This window comes from Notothenia rossii, assembly GCF_949606895.1.
Source record: "Notothenia rossii genome assembly, contig: scaffold_24, whole genome shotgun sequence".
Taxonomy (NCBI): domain Eukaryota; kingdom Metazoa; phylum Chordata; class Actinopteri; order Perciformes; family Nototheniidae; genus Notothenia; species Notothenia rossii.
Window position 1 is genome coordinate 540,195 of NW_027640300.1, and position 22,982 is coordinate 563,176.

The window sequence follows — 22,982 nt, forward strand, 5'->3', positions numbered from 1 at the left end:
GATGCAAAAGTAGGCATGTTTGAGTACTCAGGTCCAGTGGCTCACTGCGTTAATGCTCGCCCCTGGATGCGGTTGGTCGCGTGTTCGAATCCATACTGTGGCATACTTTTTTTCATTTTCACCCTTTTTCTATGGATCTCCAAAAAGTCAACTTTGACTTTTTCTGAGTCTGGAGGAATTCAAGGGGAGTTTTCAAGAGACTCTACCCGCCTTATGAGGCACTATTTTCTAATACTTTTTTCCATTTTCACCCTTTTTCTATGGATCTCCAAAAAGTGAACTTTTACATTTTCTGAGTCTGGAGGAATTCAAGGGGAGTTTTCAGGGGAGTGCATTCTCTCTGCCATCTCCTCCCTCTGTGTGCGTTGCTGCATGCAGCAGCTGCGTGTGTGTGTGTAAACTGCCCCTCCCCTTCGCAAGCAGGCGGGGGAGAGAGAGATGTTTCGTCTCGATTTACACATGCTATGACTCCGGGGGTACTTCCATTCGCTTTGTCTTGATCTGTTTATGTTATTTCATGTCTCATTTGTCCATTGTGACGGTGGCAAAGCCAGGGAAATGTCCCGGAGATATACTGAGAAATCTTTGGAACAGCATTTTCCTGCGATCACAGCTGTTCGCAGCTACGAGGCTGGGACCGCTTCAATTCGCTTCGTCTTGATCTGTAGATGTTATTTAATGTCTCATTTGTTCATTTTGATGGAGAACAAGTTGTACATTTAGTAAATTCAGAGTGTCTAAGATGCACAAATAGGCATGTTTGAGTACTCAGGTCCAGTGGCTCACTGTGTTAACGCTCGCCCCTGGATGCGGTTGGTCGCGTGTTCGAATCCATGCTGTGGCATTCTTTTTTTCATTTTCACCCTTTTTCTATGGATCTCCAAAAAGTGATCTTTTACATTTTCTGAGTCTGGAGGAATTCAAGGGGAGTTTTCAGGGGAGTGCGTTCTCTCTGCCATCTCCTCCCTGTGTGTGCGTTGCTGCATGCAGCAGCTGCGTGTGTGTGTAAACTGCCCCTCCCCTTCGCAAGCAGGCGGGGGAGAGAGAGATGTTTCGTCTCGATTTACACATGCTATGACTCCGGGGGTACCTCCATTCGCTTCGTCTTGATCTGTTGATGTTATTTCATGTCTCGTTTGTCCATTGTGACGGTGGGAAAGCCAGGGAAATGTCCCGGAGATATACTGATAAATCTTTGTAACAGCATTTTCCTGCGATCACAGCTGTTCACAGCTACGAGGCTGGGACCGCTTCCATTCGCTTTGTCTTGATCTGTAGATGTTATTTAATGTCTCATTTGTTCATTTTGATGGAGAAAAAGTTGTACATTTAGTGAATTCAGAGTTTCTAAGATGCACAAGTAGGCATGTTTGAGTACTCAGGTCCAGTGGCTCACTGCGTTAACGCTCGCCCTTGGATGCGGTTGGTCGCGTGTTCGAATCCATGCTGTAGCATACTTTTTTTCATTTTCACCCTTTTTCTATGGATCTCCAAAAAGTCAACTTTGACTTTTTCTGAGTCTGGAGGAATTCAAGGGGAGTTTTCAGGGGAGTGCGTTCTCTCTGCCATCTCCTCCCTGTGTGTGTGTTGCTGCATGCAGCAGCTGCGTGTGTGTGTAAACTGCCCCTCCACCTCGCAAGCAGGTGGGGGAGAGAGAGATGTTTCGTCTAAATTTACACATGCTATGACTCCGGGGGTACTTCCATTCGCTTCGTCTTGATCTGTTGATGTTATTTCATGTCTTGTTTGTCCATTGTGACGGTGGGAAAGCCAGGGAAATGTCCCGGAGATATACTGAGAAATCTTTGTAACAGCATTTTCCTGCGATCACAGCTGTTCGCAGCTACGAGGCTGGGACCGCTTCCATTCGCTTCGTCTTGATCTGTAGATGTTATTTAATGTCTCAGTTGTTCATGTTGATGGAGAAAAAGTTGTACATTTAGTGAATTCAGAGTTTCTAAGATGCAAAAGTAGGCATGTTTGAGTACTCAGGTCCAGTGGCTCACTGCGTTAATGCTCGCCCCTGGATGCGGTTGGTCGCGTGTTCGAATCCATGCTGTGGCATACTTTTTTTCATTTTCACCCTTTTTCTATGGATCTCCAAAAAGTCAACTTTGACTTTTTCTGAGTCTGGAGGAATTCAAGGGGAGTTTTCAAGGGACTCTACCCGCCTTATGAGGCACTATTTTCGAATACTTTTTTCCATTTTCACCCTTTTTCTATGGATCTCCAAAAAGTGATCTTTTACATTTTCTGAGTCTGGGGGAATTCAAAGGGAGTTTTCAGGGGAGTGCGTTCTCTCTGCCATCTCCTCCCTGTGTGTGTGTTGCTGCATGCAGCAGCTGCGTGTGTGTGTAAACTGCCCCTCCCCCTCGCAAGCAGGCGGGGGAGAGAGAGATGTTTCGTCTCGATTTACACATGCTATGACTCCGGGGGTACCTCCATTCGCTTCGTCTTGATCTGTTGATGTTATTTCATGTCTCGTTTGTCCATTGTGACGGTGGGAAAGCCAGGGAAATGTCCCGGAGATATACTGAGAAATCTTTGTAACAGCATTTTCCTGCGATCACAGCTGTTCGCAGCTACGAGGCTGGGACTGCTTCCATTCGCTTCGTCTTGATCTGTATATGTTATTTCATGTCTCATTTGTTCATGTTGATGGAGAAAAAGTTGTACATTTAGTGAATTCAGAGTTTCTAAGATGCAAAAGTAGGCATGTTTGAGTACTCAGGTCCAGTGGCTCACTGCGTTAATGCTCGCCCCTGGATGCGGTTGGTCGCGTGTTCGAATCCATGCTGTGGCATACTTTTTTTCATTTTCACCCTTTTTCTATGGATCTCCAAAAAGTCAACTTTGACTTTTTCTGAGTCTGGAGGAATTCAAGGGGAGTTTTCAAGGGACTCTACCCGCCTTATGAGGCACTATTTTCGAATACTTTTTTCCATTTTCACCCTTTTTCTATGGATCTCCAAAAAGTGAACTTTTACATTTTCTGAGTCTGGAGGAATTCAAGGGGAGTTTTCAGGGGAGTGCGTTCTCTCTGCCATCTCCTCCCTGTGTGTGTGTTGCTGCATGCAGCAGCTGCGTGTGTGTGTAAACTGCCCCTCCCCCTCGCAAGCAGGCGGGGGAGAGAGAGATGTTTCATCTCGATTTACACATGCTATGACTCCGGGGGTACCTCCATTCGCTTCGTCTTGATCTGTTGATGTTATTTCATGTCTTGTTTGTCCATTGTGTCGGTGGGAAAGCCAGGGAAATGTCCCGGAGATATACTGAGAAATCTTTGTAACAGCATTTTCCTGCGATCACAGCTGTTCACAGCTACGAGGCTGGGACCGCTTCCATTCGCTTCGTCTTGATCTGTAGATGTTATTTCATGTCTCATTTGTTCATTTTGATGGAGAAAAAGTTGTACATTTAGTGAATTCAGAGTTTCTAAGATGCACAAGTAGGCATGTTTGAGTACTCAGGTCCAGTGGCTCACTGCGTTAACGCTCGCCCCTGGATGCGGTTGGTCGCATGTTCGAGTCCATGCTGTGGCATACTTTTTTTCATTTTCACCCTTTTTCTATGGATCTCCAAAAAGTCAACTTTGACTTTTTCTGAGTCTGGAGGAATTCAAGGGGAGTTTTCAAGGGACTCTACCCTTCTTATGAGGCACTATTTTCGAATACTTTTTTCTGAACTTTTACATTTTCTGAGTCTGGAGGAATTCAAGGGGAGTTTTCAGGGGAGTGCGTTCTCTCTGCCATCTCCTCCCTGTGTGTGCGTTGCTGCATGCATCAGCTGTGTGTGTGTGTAAACTGCCCCTCCCCCTCGCAAGCAGGCGGGGGAGAGAGAGATGTTTCGTCTCGATTTACACATGCTATGACTCCGGGGGTACTTCCATTCGCTTCGTCTTGATCTGTTGATGTTATTTCATGTCTTGTTTGTCCATTGTGACGGTGGGAAAGCCAGGGAAATGTCCCGGAGATATACTGAGAAATCTTTGTAACAGCATTTTCCTGCGATCACAGCTGTTCGCAGCTACGATGCTGGGACCGCTTCCATTCGCTTCGTCTTGATCTGTAGATGTTATTTAATGTCTCAGTTGTTCATGTTGATGGAGAAAAAGTTGTACATTTAGTGAATTCAGAGTTTCTAAGATGCAAAAGTAGGCATGTTTGAGTACTCAGGTCCAGTGGCTCACTGCGTTAATGCTCGCCCCTGGATGCGGTTGGACGCGTGTTCGAATCCATGCTGTGGCATACTTTTTTTCATTTTCACCCTTTTTCTATGGATCTCCAAAAAGTCAACTTTGACTTTTCTTAGTCTGGAAGAATTCAAGGGGAGTTTTCAAGGGACTCTACCCGCCTTATGAGGCACTATTTTCGAATACTTTTTTCCATTTTCACCCTTTTTCTATGGATCTCCAAAAAGTGATCTTTTACATTTTCTGAGTCTGGGGGAATTCAAGGGGAGTTTTCAGGGGAGTGCGTTCTCTCTGCCATCTCCTCCCTGTGTGTGTGTTGCTGCATGCAGCAGCTGCGTGTGTGTGTAAACTGCCCCTCCCCCTCGCAAGCAGGCGGGGGAGAGAGAGATGTTTCGTCTCGATTTACACATGCTATGACTCCGGGGGTACCTCCATTCGCTTCGTCTTGATCTGTTGATGTTATTTCATGTCTCGTTTGTCCATTGTGACGGTGGGAAAGCCAGGGAAATGTCCCGGAGATATACTGAGAAATCTTTGTAACAGCATTTTCCTGCGATCACAGCTGTTCGCAGCTACGAGGCTGGGACTGCTTCCATTCGCTTCGTCTTGATCTGTATATGTTATTTCATGTCTCATTTGTTCATGTTGATGGAGAAAAAGTTGTACATTTAGTGAATTCAGAGTTTCTAAGATGCAAAAGTAGGCATGTTTGAGTACTCAGGTCCAGTGGCTCACTGCGTTAATGCTCGCCCCTGGATGCGGTTGGTCGCGTGTTCGAATCCATGCTGTGGCATACTTTTTTTCATTTTCACCCTTTTTCTATGGATCTCCAAAAAGTCAACTTTGACTTTTTCTGAGTCTGGAGGAATTCAAGGGGAGTTTTCAAGGGACTCTACCCGCCTTATGAGGCACTATTTTCGAATACTTTTTTCCATTTTCACCCTTTTTCTATGGATCTCCAAAAAGTGAACTTTTACATTTTCTGAGTCTGGAGGAATTCAAGGGGAGTTTTCAGGGGAGTGCGTTCTCTCTGCCATCTCCTCCCTGTGTGTGTGTTGCTGCATGCAGCAGCTGCGTGTGTGTGTAAACTGCCCCTCCCCCTCGCAAGCAGGCGGGGGAGAGAGAGATGTTTCGTCTCGATTTACACATGCTATGACTCCGGGGGTACCTCCATTCGCTTCGTCTTGATCTGTTGATGTTATTTCATGTCTCGTTTGTCCATTGTGTCGGTGGGAAAGCCAGGGAAATGTCCCGGAGATATACTGATAAATCTTTGTAACAGCATTTTCCTGCGATCACAGCTGTTCACAGCTACGAGGCTGGGACCGCTTCCATTCGCTTCGTCTTGATCTGTAGATGTTATTTCATGTCTCATTTGTTCATTTTGATGGAGAAAAAGTTGTACATTTAGTGAATTCAGAGTTTCTAAGATGCAAAAGTAGGCATGTTTGAGTACTCAGGTCCAGTGGCTCACTGCGTTAATGCTCGCCCCTGGATGCGGTTGGTCGTGTGTTCGAATCCATACTGTGGCATACTTTTTTTCATTTTCACCCTTTTTCTATGGATCTCCAAAAAGTCAACTTTGACTTTTTCTGAGTCTGGAGGAATTCAAGGGGAGTTTTCAAGGGACTCTACCCGCCTTATGAGGCACTATTTTCGAATACTTTTTTCCATTTTCACCCTTTTTCTATGGATCTCCAAAAAGTGAACTTTTACATTTTCTGAGTCTGGAGGAATTCAAGGGGAGTTTTCAGGGGAGTGCATTCTCTCTGCCATCTCCTCCCTCTGTGTGCGTTGCTGCATGCAGCAGCAGCTGCGTGTGTGTGTAAACTGCCCCTCCCTCTCGCAAGCAGGCGGGGGGGAGAGAGATGTTTCGTCTCGATTTACACATGCTATGACTCCGGGGGTACCTCCATTCGCTTCGTCTTGATCTGTTGATGTTATTTCATGTCTCGTTTGTCCATTGTGTCGGTGGGAAAGCCAGGGAAATGTCCCGGAGATATACTGAGAAATCTTTGTAACAGCATTTTCCTGCGATCACAGCTGTTCACAGCTACGAGGCTGGGACCGCTTCCATTCGCTTCGTCTTGATCTGTAGATGTTATTTAATGTCTCATTTGTTCATTTTGATGGAGAAAAAGTTGTACATTTAGTGAATTCAGAGTGTCTAAGATGCACAAGTAGGCATATTTGCGTACTCAGGTCCAGTGGCTCACTGCGTTAACACTGGCCCCTGGATGCGGTTGGTCGCGTGTTCGAATCCATGCTGTGGCATTCTTTTTTTCATTTTCACCCTTTTTCTATGGATCTCCAAAAAGTGATCTTTTACATTTTCTGAGTCTGGAGGAATTCAAGGGGAGTTTTCAGGGGAGTGCGTTCTCTCTGCCATCTCCTCCCTGTGTGTGTGTTGCTGCATGCAGCAGCTGCGTGTGTGTGTAAACTGCCCCTCCCCCTCGCAAGCAGGCGGGGGAGAGAGAGATGTTTCGTCTCGATTTACACATGCTATGACTCCGGGGGTACCTCCATTCGCTTCGTCTTGATCTGTTGATGTTATTTCATGTCTCGTTTGTCCATTGTGACAGTGGGAAAGCCAGGGAAATGTCCCGGAGATATACTGATAAATCTTTGTAACAGCATTTTCCTGCGATCACAGCTGTTCACAGCTACGAGGCTGGGACTGCTTCCATTCGCTTCGTCTTGATCTGTAGATGTTATTTCATGTCTCATTTGTTCATTTTGATGGAGAAAAAGTTGTACATTTAGTGAATTCAGAGTGTCTAAGATGCAAAAGTAGGCATGTTTGAGTACTCATGTCCAGTGGCTCACTGCGTTAACGCTCGCCCCTGGATGCCGTTGGTCGCGTGTTCGAATCCATGCTGTGGCATACTTTTTTTCATTTTCACCCTTTTTCTATGGATCTCCAAAAAGTCAACTTTGACTTTTTCTGAATCTGGAGGAATTCAAGGGGAGTTTTCAGGGGAGTGCGTTCTCTCTGCCATCTCCTCCCTGTGTGTGTGTTGCTGCATGCAGCAGCTGCGTGTGTGTGTAAACTGCCCCTCCCTCTCGCAAGCAGGCGGGGGAGAGAGAGATGTTTCGTCTCGATTTACACATGCTATGACTCCGGGGGTACCTCCATTCGCTTCGTCTTGATCTGTTGATGTTATTTCATCTCTCGTTTGTCCATTGTGACGGTGGGAAAGCCAGGGAAATGTCCCGGAGATATACTGAGAAATCTTTGTAACAGCATTTATCTGCGATCACAGCTGTTCACAGCTACGAGGCTAGGACCGCTTCCATTCGCTTCGTCTTGATCTGTAGATGTTATTTAATGTCTCATTTGTTCATTTTGACGGAGAAAAAGTTGTACATTTAGTAAATTCAGAGTGTCTAAGATGCACAAGTAGGCATGTTTGAGTACTCAGGTCCAGTGGCTCACTGTGTTAACGCTCGCCCCTGGATGCGGTTGGTCGCGTGTTCGAATCCATGCTGTGGCATACTTTTTTTCATTTTCACCCTTTTTCTATGGATCTCCAAAAAGTCAACTTTGACTTTTTCTGAGTCTGGAGGAATTCAAGGGGAGTTTTCAAGGGACTCTACCCGCCTTATGAGGCACTATTTTCGAATACTTTTTTCCATTTTCACCCTTTTTCTATGGATCTCCAAAAAGTGAACTTTTACATTTTCTGAGTCTGGAGGAATTCAAGGGGAGTTTTCAGGGGAGTGCATTCTCTCTGCCATCTCCTCCCTGTGTGTGCGTTGCTGCATGCAGCAACTGCGTGTGTGTGTGTAAACTGCCCCTCCCCTTCGCAAGCAGGCGGGGGAGAGAGAGATGTTTCTTCTCGATTTACACATGCTATGACTCCGGGGGTACTTCCATTCGCTTCGTCTTGATCTGTTGATGTTATGTCATGTCTCGTTTGTCCATTGTGACGGTGGGAAAGCCAGGGAAATGTCCCGGAGATATACTGAGAAATCTTTGTAACAGCATTTTCCTGCGATCACAGCTGTTCACAGCTACGAGGCTGGGACCGCTTCCATTCGCTTCGTCTTGATCTGTAGATGTTATTTAATGTCTCATTTGTTCATTTTGATGGAGAAAATGTTGTACATTTAGTGAATTCAGAGTTTCTAAGATGCAAAAGTAGGCATGTTTGAGTACTCAGGTCCAGTGGCTCACTGCGTTAATGCTCGCCCCTGGATGCGGTTGGTCGCGTGTTCGAATCCATGCTGTGGCATACTTTTTTTCATTTTCACCCTTTTTCTATGGATCTCCAAAAAGTCAACTTTGACTTTTTCTGAGTCTGGAGGAATTCAAGGGGAGTTTTCAAGGGACTCTACCCGCCTTATGAGGCACTATTTTCGAATACTTTTTTCCATGTTCACCCTTTTCTATGGATCTCCAAAAAGTGAACTTTTACATTTTCTGAGTCTGGAGGAATTCAAGGGGAGTTTTCAGGGGAGTGCGTTCTCTCTGCCATCTCCTCCCTGTGTGTGCGTTGCTGCCTGCAGCAGCTGTGTGTGTGTGTAAACTGCCCCTCCCCCTCGCAAGCAGGCGGGGGAGAGAGAGATGTTTCGTCTCGATTTACACATGCTATGACTCCGGGGGTACTTCCATTCGCTTCGTCTTGATCTGTTGATGTTATTTCATGTCTTGTTTGTCCATTGTGACGGTGGGAAAGCCAGGGAAATGTCCCGGAGATATACTGAGAAATCTTTGTAACAGCATTTTCCTGCGATCACAGCTGTTCACAGCTACGAGGCTGGGACCGCTTCCATTCGCTTCGTCTTAATCTGTAGATGTTATTTAATGTCTCATTTGTTCATTTTGATGGAGAAAATGTTGTACATTTAGTGAATTCATAGTGTCTAAGATGCACAAGTAGGCATATTTGCGTACTCAGGTCCAGTGGCTCACTGCGTTAACACTGGCCCCTGGATGCGGTTGGTCGCGTGTTCGAATCCATGCTGTGGCATTCTTTTTTTCATTTTCACCCTTTTTCTATGGATCTCCAAAAAGTCAACTTTGACTTTTTCTGAGTCTGGAGGAATTCAAGGGGAGTTTTCAAGGGACTCTACCCGCCTTATGAGGCACTATTTTCGAATACTTTTTTCCATTTTCACCCTTTTTCTATGGATCTCCAAAAAGTGAACTTTTACATTTTCTGAGTCTGGAGGAATTCAAGGGGAGTTTTCAGGGGAGTGCATTCTCTCTGCCATCTCCTCCCTCTGTGTGCGTTGCTGCATGCAGCAGCTGCGTGTGTGTATGTAAACTGCCCCTCCCCTTCGCAAGCAGGCGGGGGAGAGAGAGATGTTTCGTCTCGATTTACACATGCTATGACTCCGGGGGTACTTCCATTCGCTTCGTCTTGATCTGTTGATGTTATTTCATGTCTCGTTTGTCCATTGTGACGGTGGCAAAGCCAGGGAAATTTCCCGGAGATATACTGAGAAATCTTTGTAACAGCATTTTCCTGCGAACACAGCTGTTCACAGCTACGAGGCTGGGACCACTTCCATTCGCTTCGTCTTGATCTGTAGATGTTATTTCATGTCTCATTTGTTCATTTTGATGGAGAAAAAGTTGTACATTTAGTGAATTCAGAGTGTCTAAGATGCAAAAGTAGGCATGTTTGAGTACTCATGTCCAGTGGCTCACTGCGTTAACGCTCGCCCCTGGATGCGGTTGGTCGCGTGTTCGAATCCATGCTGTGGCATACTTTTTTTCATTTTCACCCTTTTTCTATGGATCTCCAAAAAGTCAACTTTGACTTTTTCTGAGTCTGGAGGAATTCAAGGGGAGTTTTCAAGGGACTCTACCCGCCTTATGAGGCACTATTTTCGAATACTTTTTTCCATTTTCACCCTTTTTCTATGGATCTCCAAAAAGTGATCTTTTACATTTTCTGAGTCTGGAGGAATTCAAGGGGAGTTTTCACGGGAGTGCGTTCTCTCTGCCATCTCCTCCCTGTGTGTGTGTTGCTGCATGCAGCAGCTGCGTGTGTGTGTAAACTGCCCCTCCCTCTCGCAAGCAGGCGGGGGAGAGAGAGATGTTTCGTCTCGATTTACACATGCTATGACTCCGGGGGTACCTCCATTCGCTTCGTCTTGATCTGTTGATGTTATTTCATGTCTCGTTTGTCCATTGTGTCGGTGGGAAAGCCAGGGAAATGTCCCGGAGATATACTGAGAAATCTTTGTAACAGCATTTTCCTGCGATCACAGCTGTTCACAGCTACGAGGCTGGGACCGCTTCCATTCACTTCGTCTTGATCTGTAGATGTTATTTCATGTCTCATTTGTTCATTTTGATGGAGAAAAAGTTGTACATTTAGTGAATTCAGAGTTTCTAAGATGCAAAAGTAGGCATGTTTGAGAACTCAGGTCCAGTGGCTCACTGCGTTAATGCTCGCCCCTGGATGCGGTTGGTCGCGTGTTCGAATCCATACTGTGGCATACTTTTTTTCATTTTCACCCTTTTTCTATGGATCTCCAAAAAGTCAACTTTGACTTTTTCTGAGTCTGGAGGAATTCAAGGGGAGTTTTCAAGGGACTCTACCCGCCTTATGAGGCACTATTTTCGAATACTTTTTTCCATTTTCACCCTTTTTCTATGGATCTCCAAAAAGTGAACTTTTACATTTTCTGAGTCTGGAGGAATTCAAGGGGAGTTTTCAGGGGAGTGCATTCTCTCTTCCATCTCCTCCCTCTGTGTGCGTTGCTGCATGCAGCAGCTGCGTGTGTGTGTGTAAACTGCCCCTCCCCTTCGTAAGCAGGCGGGGGAGAGAGAGATGTTTCGTCTCGATTTACACATGCTATGACTCCGGGGGTACTTCCATTCGCTTCGTCTTGATCTGTTGATGTTATTTCATGTCTCGTTTGTCCATTGTGACGGTGGCAAAGCCAGGGAAATGTCCCGGAGATATACTGAGAAATCTTTGTAACAGCATTTTCCTGCGATCACAGCTGTTCACAGCTACGAGGCTGGGACCGCTTCCATTCGCTTCGTCTTGATCTGTAGATGTTATTTCATGTCTCATTTGTTCATTTTGATGGAGAAAAAGTTGTACATTTAGTGAATTCAGAGTGTCTAAGATGCAAAAGTAGGCATGTTTGAGTACTCATGTCCAGTGGCTCACTGCGTTAACGCTCGCCCCTGGATGCCGTTGGTCGCGTGTTCGAATCCATGCTGTGGCATACTTTTTTTCATTTTCACCCTTTTTCTATGGATCTCCAAAAAGTCAACTTTGACTTTTTCTGAGTCTGGAGGAATTCAAGGGGAGTTTTCAAGGGACTCTACCCACCTTATGAGGCACTATTTTCGAATACTTTTTTCCATTTTCACCCTTTTTCTATGGATCTCCAAAAAGTGAACTTTTACAATTTCTGAGTCTGGAGGAATTCAAGGGGAGTTTTCAGGGGAGTGCATTCTCTCTGCCATCTCCTCCCTCTGTGTGCGTTGCTGCATGCAGCAGCTGCGTGTGTGTGTGTAAACTGCCCCTCCCCTTCGCAAGCAGGCGGGGGAGAGAGAGATGTTTCGTCTCGATTTACACATGCTATGACTCCGGGGGTACTTCCATTCGCTTCGTCTTGATCTGTTGATGTTATTTCATGTCTCGTTTGTCCATTGTGACGGTGGCAAAGCCAGGGCAGTGTCCCGGAGATATACTGAGAAATCTTTGTAACAGCATTTTCCTGCGATCACAGCTGTTCACAGCTACGAGGCTGGGACCACTTCCATTCGCTTCGTCTTGATCTGTAGATTTTATTTCATGTCTCATTTGTTCATTTTGATGGAGAAAAAGTTGTACATTTAGTGAATTCAGAGTGTCTAAGATGCAAAAGTAGGCATGTTTGAGTACTCATGTCCAGTTGCTCACTGCGTTAACGCTCGCCCCTGGATGCGGTTGGTCGCGTGTTCGAATCCATGCTGTAGCATATTTTTTTTCATTTTCACCCTTTTTCTATGGATCTCCAAAAAGTCAACTTTGACTTTTTCTGAGTCTGGAGGAATTCAAGGGGAGTTTTCAAGGGACTCTACCCGCCTTATGAGGCACTATTTTCGAATACTTTTTTCCATTTTCACCCTTTTTCTATGGATCTCCAAAAAGTGATCTTTTACATTTTCTGAGTCTGGAGGAATTCAAGGGGAGTTTTCAGGGGAGTGCGTTCTCTCTGCCATCTCCTCCCTGTGTGTGTGTTGCTGCATGCAGCAGCTGCGTGTGTGTGTAAACTGCCCCTCCCTCTCGCAAGCAGGCGGGGGATAGAGAGATGTTTCGTCTCGATTTACACATGCTATGACTCCGGGGGTACCTCCATTCGCTTCGTCTTGATCTGTTGATGTTATTTCATGTCTCGTTTGTCCATTGTGTCGGTGGGAAAGCCAGGGAAATGTCCCGGAGATAAACTGAGAAATCTTTGTAACAGCATTTTCCTGCGATCACAGCTGTTCACAGCTACGAGGCTGGGACCGCTTCCATTCGCTTCGTCTTGATCTGTAGATGTTATTTCATGTCTCATTTGTTCATTTTGATGGAGAAAAAGTTGTACATTTAGTCAATTCAGAGTTTCTAAGATGCAAAAGTAGGCATGTTTGAGTACTCAGGTCCAGTGGCTCACTGCGTTAACGCTCGCCCCTGGATGCGGTTGGTCGCGTGTTCGAATCCATGCTGTGGCATACTTTTTTTCATTTTCGCCCTTTTTCTATGGATCTCCAAAAAGTCAACTTTGACTTTTTCTGAGTCTGGAGGAATTCAAGAGGAGTTTTCAAGGGACTCTACCCGCCTTATGAGGCACTATTTTCGAATACTTTTTTCCATTTTCACCCTTTTTCTATGGATCTCCAAAAAGTGATCTTTCACATTTTCTGAGTCTGGAGGAATTCAAGGGGAGATTTCAGGGGAGTGCGTTCTCTCTGCCATCTCCTCCCTGTGTGTGTGTTGCTGCATGCAGCAGCTGCGTGTGTGTGTAAACTGCCCCTCCCCCTCGCAAGCATGCGGGGGAGAGAGATATGTTTCGTCTCGATTTACACATGCTATGACTCCGGGGGTACCTCCATTCGCTTCGTCTTGATCTGTTGATGTTATTTCATGTCTCGTTTGTCCATTGTGTCGGTGGGAAAGCCAGGGAAATGTCCCGGAGATATACTGAGAAATCTTTGTAACAGCATTTTCCTGCGATCACAGCTGTTCACAGCTACGAGGCTGGGACCGCTTCCATTCGCTTCGTCTTGATCTGTAGATGTTATTTAATGTCTCATTTGTTAATTTTGATGGAGAAAAAGTTGTACATTTAGTGAATTCAGAGTTTCTAAGATTCAAAAGTAGGCATGTTTGAGTACTCAGGTCCAGTGGCTCACTGCGTTAATGCTCGCCCCTGGACGCGGTTGGTCGCGTGTTCGAATCCATGCTGTGGCATTCTTTTTTTCATTTTCACCCTTTTTCTATGGATCTCCAAAAAGTGATCTTTTACATTTTCTGAGTCTGGAGGAATTCAAGGGGAGTTTTCAGGGGAGTGCGTTCTCTCTGCCATCTCCTCCCTGTGTGTGTGTTGCTGCATGCAGCAGCTGCGTGTGTGTGTAAACTGCCCCTCCCCCTCGCAAGCAGGCGGGGGAGAGAGAGATGTTTCGTCTCGATTTACACATGCTATGACTCCGGGGGTACCTCCATTCGCTTCGTCTTGATCTGTTGATGTTATTTCATGTCTCGTTTGTCCATTGTGACGGTGGGAAAGCCAGGGAAATGTCCCGGAGATATACTGAGAAATCTTTGTAACAGCATTTTCCTGCGATCACAGCTGTTCACAGCTACGAGGCTGGGACCGCTTCCATTCACTTCGTCTTGATCTGTAGATGTTATTTCATGTCTCATTTGTTCATTTTGATGGAGAAAAAGTTGTACATTTAGTGAATTCAGAGTTTCTAAGATGCAAAAGTAGGCATGTTTGAGAACTCAGGTCCAGTGGCTCACTGCGTTAATGCTCGCCCCTGGATGCGGTTGGTCGCGTGTTCGAATCCATGCTGTGGCATACTTTTTTTCATTTTCACCCTTTTTCTATGGATCTCCAAAAAGTCAACTTTGACTTTTTCTGAGTCTGGAGGAATTCAAGGGGAGTTTTCAAGGGACTCTACCCACCTTATGAGGCACTATTTTCGAATACTTTTTTCCATTTTCACCCTTTTTCTATGGATCTCCAAAAAGTGAACTTTTACAATTTCTGAGTCTGGAGGAATTCAAGGGGAGTTTTCAGGGGAGTGCATTCTCTCTGCCATCTCCTCCCTCTGTGTGCGTTGCTGCATGCAGCAGCTGCGTGTGTGTGTGTAAACTGCCCCTCCCCTTCGCAAGCAGGCGGGGGAGAGAGAGATGTTTCGTCTCGATTTACACATGCTATGACTCCGGGGGTACTTCCATTCGCTTCGTCTTGATCTGTTGATGTTATTTCATGTCTCGTTTGTCCATTGTGACGGTGGCAAAGCCAGGGCAGTGTCCCGGAGATATACTGAGAAATCTTTGTAACAGCATTTTCCTGCGATCACAGCTGTTCACAGCTACGAGGCTGGGACCACTTCCATTCGCTTCGTCTTGATCTGTAGATTTTATTTCATGTCTCATTTGTTCATTTTGATGGAGAAAAAGTTGTACATTTAGTGAATTCAGAGTGTCTAAGATGCAAAAGTAGGCATGTTTGAGTACTCATGTCCAGTTGCTCACTGCGTTAACGCTCGCCCCTGGATGCGGTTGGTCGCGTGTTCGAATCCATGCTGTAGCATATTTTTTTTCATTTTCACCCTTTTTCTATGGATCTCCAAAAAGTCAACTTTGACTTTTTCTGAGTCTGGAGGAATTCAAGGGGAGTTTTCAAGGGACTCTACCCGCCTTATGAGGCACTATTTTCGAATACTTTTTTCCATTTTCACCCTTTTTCTATGGATCTCCAAAAAGTGATCTTTTACATTTTCTGAGTCTGGAGGAATTCAAGGGGAGTTTTCAGGGGAGTGCGTTCTCTCTGCCATCTCCTCCCTGTGTGTGTGTTGCTGCATGCAGCAGCTGCGTGTGTGTGTAAACTGCCCCTCCCTCTCGCAAGCAGGCGGGGGATAGAGAGATGTTTCGTCTCGATTTACACATGCTATGACTCCGGGGGTAGCTCCATTCGCTTCGTCTTGATCTGTTGATGTTATTTCATGTCTCGTTTGTCCATTGTGTCGGTGGGAAAGCCAGGGAAATGTCCCGGAGATAAACTGAGAAATCTTTGTAACAGCATTTTCCTGCGATCACAGCTGTTCACAGCTACGAGGCTGGGACCGCTTCCATTCGCTTCGTCTTGATCTGTAGATGTTATTTCATGTCTCATTTGTTCATTTTGATGGAGAAAAAGTTGTACATTTAGTCAATTCAGAGTTTCTAAGATGCAAAAGTAGGCATGTTTGAGTACTCAGGTCCAGTGGCTCACTGCGTTAACGCTCGCCCCTGGATGCGGTTGGTCGCGTGTTCGAATCCATGCTGTGGCATACTTTTTTTCATTTTCGCCCTTTTTCTATGGATCTCCAAAAAGTCAACTTTGACTTTTTCTGAGTCTGGAGGAATTCAAGAGGAGTTTTCAAGGGACTCTACCCGCCTTATGAGGCACTATTTTCGAATACTTTTTTCCATTTTCACCCTTTTTCTATGGATCTCCAAAAAGTGATCTTTCACATTTTCTGAGTCTGGAGGAATTCAAGGGGAGATTTCAGGGGAGTGCGTTCTCTCTGCCATCTCCTCCCTGTGTGTGTGTTGCTGCATGCAGCAGCTGCGTGTGTGTGTAAACTGCCCCTCCCCCTCGCAAGCATGCGGGGGAGAGAGATATGTTTCGTCTCGATTTACACATGCTATGACTCCGGGGGTACCTCCATTCGCTTCGTCTTGATCTGTTGATGTTATTTCATGTCTCGTTTGTCCATTGTGTCGGTGGGAAAGCCAGGGAAATGTCCCGGAGATATACTGAGAAATCTTTGTAACAGCATTTTCCTGCGATCACAGCTGTTCACAGCTACGAGGCTGGGACCGCTTCCATTCGCTTCGTCTTGATCTGTAGATGTTATTTAATGTCTCATTTGTTCATTTTGATGGAGAAAAAGTTGTACATTTAGTGAATTCAGAGTTTCTAAGATTCAAAAGTAGGCATGTTTGAGTACTCAGGTCCAGTGGCTCACTGCGTTAATGCTCGCCCCTGGACGCGGTTGGTCGCGTGTTCGAATCCATGCTGTGGCATTCTTTTTTTCATTTTCACCCTTTTTCTATGGATCTCCAAAAAGTGATCTTTTACATTTTCTGAGTCTGGAGGAATTCAAGGGGAGTTTTCAGGGGAGTGCGTTCTCTCTGCCATCTCCTCCCTGTGTGTGTGTTGCTGCATGCAGCAGCTGCGTGTGTGTGTAAACTGCCCCTCCCCCTCGCAAGCAGGCGGGGGAGAGAGAGATGTTTCGTCTCGATTTACACATGCTATGACTCCGGGGGTACCTCCATTCGCTTCGTCTTGATCTGTTGATGTTATTTCATGTCTCGTTTGTCCATTGTGACGGTGGGAAAGCCAGGGAAATGTCCCGGAGATATACTGAGAAATCTTTGTAACAGCATTTTCCTGCGATCACAGCTGTTCACAGCTACGAGGCTGGGACCGCTTCCATTCGCTTCGTCTTGATCTGTAGATGTTATTTAATGTCTCATTTGTTCATTTTGATGGAGACAAAGTTGTACATTTAGTAAATTCAGAGTGTCTAAGATGCACAAGTAGGCATGTTTGAGTACTCAGGTCCAGTGGCTCACTGCGTTAACGGTCGCCCCTGGATGCGGTTGGTCGCGTGTTCGAGTCCATGCTGTGGCATACTTTTTTTCATTTTCACCCTTTTTCTATGGATCTCCAAAAAGTCAACTTTGACTTTTTCTGAGTCTGGAGGAATTCAAGGGGAGTTTTCAAGGGACTCTACCCGCCTTATGAGGCACTATTTTCGAATACTTTTTTCCATTTTCACCCTTTTTCTATGGATCTCCAAAAAGTGATCTTTTACATTTTCTGAGTCTGGAGAAATTCAAGGGGAATTTTCAGGGGAGTGCGTTCTCTCTGCCATCTCCTCCCTGTGTGTGTGTTGCTGCATGCAGCAGCTGCGTGTGTGTGTAAACTGCCCCTCCCCCTTGCAAGCAGGCGGGGGAGAGAGAGATGTTTCGTCTCGATTTACACATGCTATGACTCCGGGGGTACCTCCATTCGCTTCGTCTTGATCTGTTGATGTTATTTCATGTCTCGTTTGTCCATTGTGACGGTGGGAAAGCCAGGGAAATGTCCCGGAGATATACTGAGAAATCTTTGTAACAGCATTTTCCTGCGATCACAGCTGTTCGCAGCTACGAGGCTGGGACCGCTTCCATTCGCTTTGTCTTGATCTGTAGATGTTATTTAATGTCTCATTTGTTCATTTTGATGGAGAAAAAGTTGTACATTTAGTAAATTCAGAGTGTCTAAGATGCACAAGTAGGCATGTTTGAGTACTCAGGTCCAGTGGCTCACTGTGTTAACGCTCACCCCTGGATACGGTTGGTCGCGTGTTCGAATCCATGCTGTGGCATACTTTTTTTCATTTTCACCCTTTTTCTATGGATCTCCAAAAAGTGAACTTTTACATTTTCTGAGTCTCGAGGAATTCAAGGGGAGTTTTCAGGGGAGTGTGTTCTCTCTGCCATCTCCTCCCTGTGTGTGCGTTGCTGCATGCAGCAGCTGCGTGTGTGTGTGTAAACTGCCCCTCCCCTTCGCAAGCAGGCGGGGGAGAGAGAGATGTTTCGTCTCGATTTACACATGCTATGACTCCGGGGGTACTTCCATTCGCTTCGTCTTGATCTGTTGATGTTATTTCATGTCTCGTTTGTCCATTGTGATGGTGGGAAAGCCAGGGAAATGTCCCGGAGATATACTGAGAAATCTTTGTAACAGCATTTTCCTGCGATCACAGCTGTTCACAGCTACGAGACGGGGACCGCTTCCATTCGCTTCGTCTTGATCTGTAGATGTTATTTAATGTCTCATTTGTTCATTTTGATGGAGAAAAAGTTGTACATTTAGTGAATTCAGAGTTTCTAAGATGCACAAGTAGGCGTGTTTGAGTACTCAGGTCCAGTGGCTCACTGCGTTAACGGTCGCCCCTGGATGCGGTTGGTCGCGTGTTCGAGTCCATGCTGTGGCATACTTTTTTTCATTTTCACCCTTTTTCTATGGATCTCCAAAAAGTCAACTTTGACTTTTTCTGAGTCTGGAGGAATTCAAGGGGAGTTTTCAAGGGACTCTACCCGCCTTATGAGGCACTATTTTCGAATACTTTTTTCCATTTTCACCCTTTTTCTATGGATCTCCAAAAAGTGAACTTTTACATTTTCTGAGTCTGGAGGAATTCAAAGGGGAGTTTTCAGGGGAGTGCATTCTCTCTGCCATCTCCTCCCTCTGTGTGCGTTGCTGCATGCAGCAGCTGCGTGTGTGTGTGTAAACTGCCCCTCCCCTTCGCAAGCAGGCGGGGGAGAGAGAGATGTTTCGTCTCGATGTACACATGCTATGACTCCGGGGGTACTTCCATTCGCTTCGTCTTGATCTGTTGATGTTATTTCATGTCTCGTTTGTCCATTGTGATGGTGGGAAAGCCAGGTAAATGTCCCGGAGATATACTGAGAAATCTTTGTAACAGCATTTTCCTGCGATCACAGCTGTTCACAGCTACAAGGCTGGGACCGCTTCCATTCGCTTCGTCTTGATCTGTAGATGTTATTTAATGTCTCATTTGTTCATTTTGATGGAGAAAAAATTGTACATTTAGTGAATTCAGAGTTTCTAAGATGCACAAGTAGGCATGTTTGAGTACTCAGGTCCAGTGGCTCACTGCGTTAACGCTCGCCCCTGGATGCGGTTGGTCGCGTGTTCGAGTCCATGCTGTGGCATACTTTTTTTCATTTTCACCCTTTTTCTATGGATCTCCAAAAAGTCAACTTTGACTTTTTCTGAGTCTGGAGGAATTCAAGGGGAGTTTTCAAGGGACTCTACCCGCCTTATGAGGCACTATTTTCGAATACTTTTTTCCATTTTCACCCTTTTTCTATGGATCTCCAAAAAGTGAACTTTTACATTTTCTGAGTCTGGAGGAATTCAAGGGGAGTTTTCAGGGGAGTGCATTCTCTCTGCCATCTCCTCCCTCTGTGTGCGTTGCTGCATGCAGCAGCTGCGTGTGTGTGTGTAAACTGCCCCTCCACTTCGCAAGCAGGCGGGGGAGAGAGAGATGTTTCGTCTCGATTTACACATGCTATGACTCCGGGGGTACTTCCATTCGCTTCGTCTTGATCTGTTGATGTTATTTCATGTCTCGTTTGTCCATTGTGACGGTGGGAAAGCCAGGGAAATGTCCCGGAGATATACTGAGAAATCTTTGTAACAGCATTTTCCTGCGATCACAGCTCTTCGCAGCTACGAGGCTGGGACCGCTTCCATTCGCTTCGTCTTGATCTGGAGATGTTATTTCATGTCTCATTTGTTCATTTTGATGGAGAAAAGGTTGTACATTTAGTGAATTCAGAGTGTCTAAGATGCACAAGTAGGCATGTTTGAGTACTCAGGTCCAGTGGCTCACTGCGTTAACGCTCGCCCCTGGATGCGGTTGGTCGCGTGTTCGAATCCATGCTGTGGCATACTTTTTTTCATTTTCACCCTTTTTCTATGGATCTCCAAAAAGTCAACTTTGACTTTTTCTGAGTCTGGAGGAATTCAAGGGGAGTTTTCAAGGGACTCTACCCGCCTTATGAGGCACTATTTTCGAATACTTTTTTACATTTTCACCCTTTTTCTATGGATCTCCAAAAAGTGATCTTTTACATTTTCTGAGTCTGGAGGAATTCAAGGGGCGTTTTCAGGGGAGTGCGTTCTCTCTGCCATCTCCTCCCTGTGTGTGTGTTGCTGCATGCAGCAGCTGCGTGTGTGTGTAAACTGCCCCTCCCTCTCGCAAGCAGGCGGGGGAGAGAGAGATGTTTCGTCTCGATTTACACATGCTATGACTCCGGGGGTACCTCCATTCGCTTCGTCTTGATCTGTTGATGTTATTTCATGTCTCGTTTGTCCATTGTGACGGTGGGAAAGCCAGGGAAATGTCCCGGAGATATACTGAGAAATCTTTGTAACAGCATTTTCCTGCGATCACAGCTGTTCACAGCTACGAGACTGGGACCGCTTCCATTCGCTTCGTCTTGATCTGTAGATGTTATTTCATGTCTCATTTGTTCATTTCGATGGAGAAAAAGTTGTACATTTAGTGAATTCAGAGTGTCTAAGATACACAAGTAGGCATATTTGCGTACTCAGGTCCAGTGGCTCACTGCGTTAACACTCGCCCCTGGATGCGGTTGGTCGCGTGTTCGAATCCATGCTGTGGCATTCTTTTTTTCATTTTCACCCTTTTTCTATGGATCTCCAAAAAGTGATCTTTTACATTTTCTGAGTCTGGAGGAATTCAAGGGGAGTTTTCAGGGGAGTGCGTTATCTCTGCCATCTCCTCCCTGTGTGTGTGTTGCTGCAGGCAGCAGCTGCGTGTGTGTGTAAACTGCCCCTCCCTCTTGCAAGCAGGCGGGGGAGAGAGAGATGTTTCGTCTCGATTTACACATGCTATGACTCCGGGGGTACCTCCATTCGCTTCGTCTTGATCTGTTGATGTTATTTCATGTCTCGTTTGTCCATTGTGACGGTGGGAAAGCCAGGGAAATGTCCCGGAGATATACTGAGAAATCTTTGTAACAGCATTTTCCTGCGATCACAGCTGTTCGCAGCTACGAGGCTGGGACCGCTTCCATTCGCTTCGTCTTGATCTGTAGATGTTATTTAATGTCTCATTTGTTCATTTTGATGGAGAAAAAGTTGTACATTTAGTAAATTCAGAGTGTCTAAGATGCACAAGTAGGCATGTTTGAGTACTCAGGTCCAGTGGCTCACTGTGTTAACGCTCACCCCTGGATACGGTTGGTCGCGTGTTCGAATCCATGCTGTGGCATACTTTTTTTCATTTTCACCCTTTTTCTATGGATCTCCAAAAAGTGAACTTTTACATTTTCTGAGTCTCGAGGAATTCAAGGGGAGTTTTCAGGGGAGTGTGTTCTCTCTGCCATCTCCTCCCTGTGTGTGCGTTGCTGCATGCAGCAGCTGCGTGTGTGTGTGTAAACTGCCCCTCCCCTTCGCAAGCAGGCGGGGGAGAGAGAGATGTTTCGTCTCGATTTACACATGCTATGACTCCGGGGGTACTTCCATTCGCTTCGTCTTGATCTGTTGATGTTATTTCATGTCTCGTTTGTCCATTGTGATGGTGGGAAAGCCAGGGAAATGTCCCGGAGATATACTGAGAAATCTTTGTAACAGCATTTTCCTGAGATCACAGCTGTTCACAGCTACGAGACGGGGACCGCTTCCATTCGCTTCGTCTTGATCTGTAGATGTTATTTAATGTCTCATTTGTTCATTTTGATGGAGAAAAAGTTGTACATTTAGTGAATTCAGAGTTTCTAAGATGCACAAGTAGGCGTGTTTGAGTACTCAGGTCCAGTGGCTCACTGCGTTAACGGTCGCCCCTGGATGCGGTTGGTCGCGTGTTCGAGTCCATGCTGTGGCATACTTTTTTTCATTTTCACCCTTTTTCTATGGATCTCCAAAAAGTCAACTTTGACTTTTTCTGAGTCTGGAGGAATTCAAGGGGAGTTTTCAAGGGACTCTACCCGCCTTATGAGGCACTATTTTCGAATACTTTTTTCCATTTTCACCCTTTTTCTATGGATCTCCAAAAAGTGAACTTTTACATTTTCTGAGTCTGGAGGAATTCAAAGGGGAGTTTTCAGGGGAGTGCATTCTCTCTGCCATCTCCTCCCTCTGTGTGCGTTGCTGCATGCAGCAGCTGCGTGTGTGTGTGTAAACTGCCCCTCCCCTTCGCAAGCAGGCGGGGGAGAGAGAGATGTTTCGTCTCGATGTACACATGCTATGACTCCGGGGGTACTTCCATTCGCTTCGTCTTGATCTGTTGATGTTATTTCATGTCTCGTTTGTCCATTGTGACGGTGGGAAAGCCAGGTAAATGTCCCGGAGATATACTGAGAAATCTTTGTAACAGCATTTTCCTGCGATCACAGCTGTTCACAGCTACAAGGCTGGGACCGCTTCCATTCGCTTCGTCTTGATCTGTAGATGTTATTTAATGTCTCATTTGTTCATTTTGATGGAGAAAAAATTGTACATTTTGTGAATTCAGAGTTTCTAAGATGCACAAGTAGGCATGTTTGAGTACTCAGGTCCAGTGGCTCACTGCGTTAACGCTCGCCCCTGGATGCGGTTGGTCGCGTGTTCGAGTCCATGCTGTGGCATACTTTTTTTCATTTTCACCCTTTTTCTATGGATCTCCAAAAAGTCAACTTTGACTTTTTCTGAGTCTGGAGGAATTCAAGGGGAGTTTTCAAGGGACTCTACCCGCCTTATGAGGCACTATTTTCGAATACTTTTTTACATTTTCACCCTTTTTCTATGAATCTCCAAAAAGTGATCTTTTACATTTTCTGAGTCTGGAGGAATTCAAGGGGCGTTTTCAGGGGAGTGCGTTCTCTCTGCCATCTCCTCCCTGTGTGTGTGTTGCTGCATGCAGCAGCTGCGTGTGTGTGTAAACTGCCCCTCCCTCTCGCAAGCAGGCGGGGGAGAGAGAGATGTTTCGTCTCGATTTACACATGCTATGACTCCGGGGGTACCTCCATTCGCTTCGTCTTGATCTGTT